The sequence below is a fragment of the Lactuca sativa genome, chromosome 4 (assembly GCF_002870075.4).
Source record: "Lactuca sativa cultivar Salinas chromosome 4, Lsat_Salinas_v11, whole genome shotgun sequence".
Taxonomy (NCBI): domain Eukaryota; kingdom Viridiplantae; phylum Streptophyta; class Magnoliopsida; order Asterales; family Asteraceae; genus Lactuca; species Lactuca sativa.
The window spans coordinates 389,228,703-389,234,033 of record NC_056626.2 but is presented as its reverse complement, the minus strand read 5'-3'; the positions used below and the strand labels follow the sequence as shown (position 1 = coordinate 389,234,033).

Below are 5,331 nucleotides of genomic sequence, written 5' to 3'. Positions count from 1 at the left end.
ACACATGCAATAAAGATTTGGAATTGTGAAATGAGTTTGATTGAAGATTTTTTCGATCGATCTACTTCACAAAGTAAGGACCATATACAAACATAGTGTGCATGCTTGGAGCATGGCATAACTATTGTTTTAATTCAAGAATCAAGTTAATTAATCGAAACATTATACAATGAATAATGGGTAATCAATATGGTGATTAAATAAAAGGTGTTTTATTTATATTCATAAGTTCTGAGACCATATTGGATTCGATTCTTCTTGTGTTTCACTTTGAATGTTTTGACTTCCTGAATAATAAGATTATTCAAACCATCCACAGTAGATCATACTATGGAAGTAGGTATTGAGGCAAGACTGTCATGAATTCGTCTATAAATTGTCTAAGGCATTAGACATAGCATAAGTTTGCTGCAGTACTTATGAGTACTCTTGAAATAAGATTTGAGTATTGGATTAGACCCACGCTCACCTAAATCAGTACTTCATGGAATTTATCACGAGTGATTGTGAGACGATAATATCACATGGTCTTCAAACTAAGATATATGAGTTGTTGACAATGAGTTGGTTGTGCATTGATGATATGTAAACTCATCAGTAACTTGAGGTTATAAAACAAATCGTTGTGCATGATTCAATGAGTAGCTAATACAAGAATATATTGTCGAAGTTTATCTATTCCTTTCATCCTAAGAGGATTAAAAGCGTTATCTTGGGCCCCTCGATGATTTTGTTTTGACTTATGTGTCGGGCCCGGTCGAGTCTAAATTGATATGTTCAATTAAGTTCTCTGTCAAACAAATCGGAAATCGAAAAATAAACTGCTGGACAATAATTATGGCATTGTTCCACGTATTTGTCCAGCTGATATCTTGAAGAACAGAGGATTATGTGAACCCTTATCTAAAGGACGCGTCACTAACTAGGTCAGAGTTCGAAACCGGCTTTTAAGATCTACGATTTCTATTCAGTTGTTTAAGTCGTACTTGCAGTTATAGTTATTAGACTTATCCAAGTGGGAGACTGTTGGATTAGGTGTCTAAGCACATAACTATAATTGGTATGTACTTGACCCGAGAGTAGCATGGTCCTTTTGGGTTGCCTTCACCAATGCAATCTGATAGGATGGACTTTCGAGAATAAGGTTATTTGTGATTTGTTAATATATTACAAGTATAATATATTAATATGAAATAATATTATTTAATTAGTATTGATCAAGAGTTAATTTGGAATTAATTTAGTTATCAAATGAGACTAATTAAATACACGGGGACTGATTTTATAAATCAATGATTCTTATAGTGTGGGCCAATGATCCATGGTTAATTAGGATGGGCTAAACCAACATGGATAGTCAATGGCGGTTTAACCCATGGAGCCTAAGTGATATGAAGGGTCATGGTGCATTAGGGTTCGCATGGATGTAACCCTACCACTTGTCACACTATAAAAGGAACTCCCTCGCTACAAGAAAAAGACCCTTTTACGACGCGCAAATTACGACACTCAATGATTTATGTTACGCAAAAGAGAGTGATGTTAAAAAAGTGTCATCTATTAAAAAAATTTAAGGATTTAGGTCACGCATTATTGCGTGCCCTTAAATTAGTGTCAAAAGAAAAAAAATTAAAAACACGGAGGGCGCTGTATCTTAAATGTGCGCCCTCTATAAGTGTCGCTTTATATTTTTAATGAAAGGCGCGTTTAATAGATACGGGGGAAATGAAATCCCAAAAATTTTGAAAACCCGCTTGAATTTCTCTCCATTTCTCTCTCTGGCGATCATCCACAACCCTAGCTATCTTATTTTCTTTCCATTTTTCTCTCTCACGATCGAAGGACAAAACAAGACACAAATTTCACTTGCAGAAGAGTTGGTGATTTCTCTCCATTTCTTTTCGAGTTAGGAACAAAGGCACATAGAACGTAAAAGAGGAGGAAAAAGACACACACACACACACATTGTGTGTGAGGTGCGGCTGCCACAACTTTCACTTCCAGAAGAGTTGCTAAGAATTGGTGATTCCATCTAGGGTTCGACAAGCTTAATCAATATCTCGACATCTTACCTCCTACATCGTATTTCTTCAACCATCTGTGACCATTCTAGAGCTTAACATGTTCTTTAGCATTCTAGGGTTTGACATCTGTTGAGATTCTTTGACATTGTTCACTTGCCTTCTAACCTTTCTCTGGATAGGCATCGACTCCAAGGTAAGAATAGATCTGTTACATTACTTTATACAATCCTATCATCGATTTGGTTTAATTTCATTTTCCATGCTCTGATTCTCGTCTATTCATAAAGAAAATTTATGCATTCTAGCCATTCGATGAAATGCCTGACTAAAATTAAAAAAATTCTAGAATCAGAATAAGAATTGTTAATGTCTTTTAAATAAACGTATCAAAAGCATCTTCCTTCACGTTTTTTGAAAAACGTATTGGAAGAAAAATTAAATAAACAAATATAAAAAAAACATTTTTCCATATTTTGGTATATTATGCTAATTTTCCTTCGCTCCTTTTTGGGAACAGATGGTGTATGTTTTGCTTATATACAAGTCTTGTCATTTTGACTTATTGATCACATACATGTTTGACTTTTAAATGACTTGAAGTATCAGGAATCCTTATCTTGTTATTTTCACTTACTGATCACATGAATGACTTGAAGCATCAGTAAGTAAACTTCACTTGTATTCTGCATTTGATTGTTCATATTACACGTCTATACACTTTATAGCAATTATCTTGTGTTTCCTTAAGTATAGTTTTAGCTGTTCCTGGTTTGTAGGCATAAGGAAGGGTAAAGGGTGTACCATGAAGCCTCTTATCTCTGTTTGCCACCAGGTATCTGATATTGGACACCTTGATCTCCAACTACATTGAAAAACCACCTGTCAAGTGAAGTCAATAAAAGGAATTTTAGGATGAAGTGCATACAATACAATAAAAATCTTTTTTTTTTTAAAAAATGAAAGGTAAATTGGGAAAGAATCTCTGGGGTGAAGAATTAGTTATATTAGCGGAAGCCTCAATGGAACCAACTGTAATATATGTAAAACAAGTGCTTGATATCATAAGCAAGGTGAGCAATAAGGGTATAAAAGGAATTGCACACATACCAGGTGGTGGGTTCATAGATACCATCTGTCGTGTTTTCGGTATAGGGCTTGGTGCTCTTGTTTATAACGACTCTTGTTCGGTTCCCCCTGTTTTTAAATGGATCCAAAAGGTATTTAAGTTTTTTTTGGTATTAAAAAAAGTTGGTTATTTGTTTTTTTCTAATGATGTTTCTGGTTTTGCCCCTTTTCAGGCTGGAGGGATTGAAGATGGTGAAATGAAAAGGACTTTTAATATGGGAATTAGGATGGTTTTGGTTGTTAGTAAAGAGGTTTCTGAAAGGGTAGTTAAGGAAGAAGGTGAGATGGTGTATCGTGTTGGTGAAGTCTTTTCAGGTAATAAACAATTTGACATCATTACCCTTGAGTAGTTTAAAAATGGTTCTGAATTATTTGATGTTTTGAATTTTATTACCAGGGGAAAAAGTGGAATCCACTCCATGAGAGGTTAGATAGCTATGATTTTTTTATTAAAGAACAATTGTATGTTTTTCTGTTTTTTTTCTACTTAGTTCACTAACAGACATTACAGTTAAACTATCTATAGCTAGCTTTAATTTTCTATAGTTTTTGTTCCTACAGTTTGGGTCCTTGTACAGTTTTTGTCACTCTAATAGTTTTAGTCCATGTAACATGTTGCAATAGTTTTGGTCCTTGTGCTTTTGTCTCATTTATAGTTTTTAACCCTGTAACAACTGCATTAATTTTTCCTTGGCAATATGCTCACCAAATGATTAAAAGTTCTTTAAAGTGTTCCTTGTGGTATATCTTTATTCTAAGTCATGACTTTTTTTGATTGAATAACTATGCCAGATTCTCCACGTGATTCAGTTCAATTTATTGAATGCTCACCTTCATCTTGCCCTCGTGCCTTGCCAGGTACCATGTCACTTTATTTATAACTATTTCAATAAAAAAAGAAACTAACAGTTTATATATATACATTATAAGTAACGCTGCTTTGTTTTTTTAATTGCAGGATGGAAAGATTGAAGCTGAAGTTAAACTTACTGGAATCTTAAGCTGAGGAGCATTACAACTAGGAGAAGTTAGAAAATATGGGACTACAATTGCACCAGGACTATATGCACCAGTTCACCAACATTTTTTTGTTGCTAGAATGGACATGGCAGTTGATTGTAAGCCTGGAGAAGCATACACTCAGGTTTGGAATTTTACCTATTATTCTTTTTAAAGAAAACTGAGACCATTTAATAGTCTTATATATGACACAAGCATCTGTTGTGTTTTTTGTATTTTTAGGTTGAAGCTGATGTTAAAGTTGAAGAACCAGGAAAAGACAACGTTCACAACAACACATTCTACACACAAGAAACACTGAATCACAAGCAATGCGGGATTGTAATCCGTTATCTGCTCGCCATTGGATCGTAAGTCTATTTATATTTAAATTACATGGATTCCATATTTTCAAACTTTTTTTCTTTTTGTAATTTTTATTTGAATGAATTCCAAAAATATCCAGGTGAGAAATACACGAACGGTGAATAGGACCGAAAAATTGCTAACTTTCATGGGAGAATAACTATCTGGACTCAACCTTCCCATGTAAGCTTTGCCTGCTTTACTTCTAGTATCTTCTTTCACTATTTGTGTACATCTTACCTCCTGCTTACCTCATTCTTTTGGGAGTTGTTGTTTTTGTATGCAAGTAAGAATATTGGTTTAAGGTTTGTTTTTCTTTACTAGAAAAAGTATTTGTAGAAAAGATTAGCCATTCTTTCTGTTTGGGCTAAGTTTATCATGTGGAGTACTACAATAGGTTCTTAATGAATTAAGTCCTTGACCCCCATTGGGGTGTGCTTTATGAAGAAGATGTAAGATATGCGTCAATTTCTCATTTTTCATTAATGTCTTATCAATCATTATTTAGCAAATAGTTTATGGGCTATATATAACTGAGATTTAATATTAATAAAACAGTTAACTGGTCATAAGTCTCACACTATGAACATTCTTGTCAATAATGCTCCTGGAGTTCTCAACCTGGTCACCGAAGTTATATCCAGAAAGGGTTACAACATCCAGGTTTGGTTTTTTATCCTTATGGTATAATTTTTTAGGTGAAATGTTTACTTTTTTTTAAATAACAATATTTAAAAATAAAAAAATGTCAACTTAACATGGTTATTCTAATGGATTTCCAGGCATTAGACAAGTGTCAACTTAAAACTACCATCAT

General features: G+C 33.9%; 1 pseudogene; it reads left to right on the top strand.

Moving 5' to 3' along the window:
• The first annotated feature begins 3,934 nt into the window (after nucleotides 1-3,934).
• On the top strand, nucleotides 3,935-4,674 carry LOC128133743 (diamine oxidase [copper-containing] 1, peroxisomal-like; annotated as a pseudogene).
• The last annotated feature ends 657 nt before the right edge of the window (nucleotides 4,675-5,331 follow it).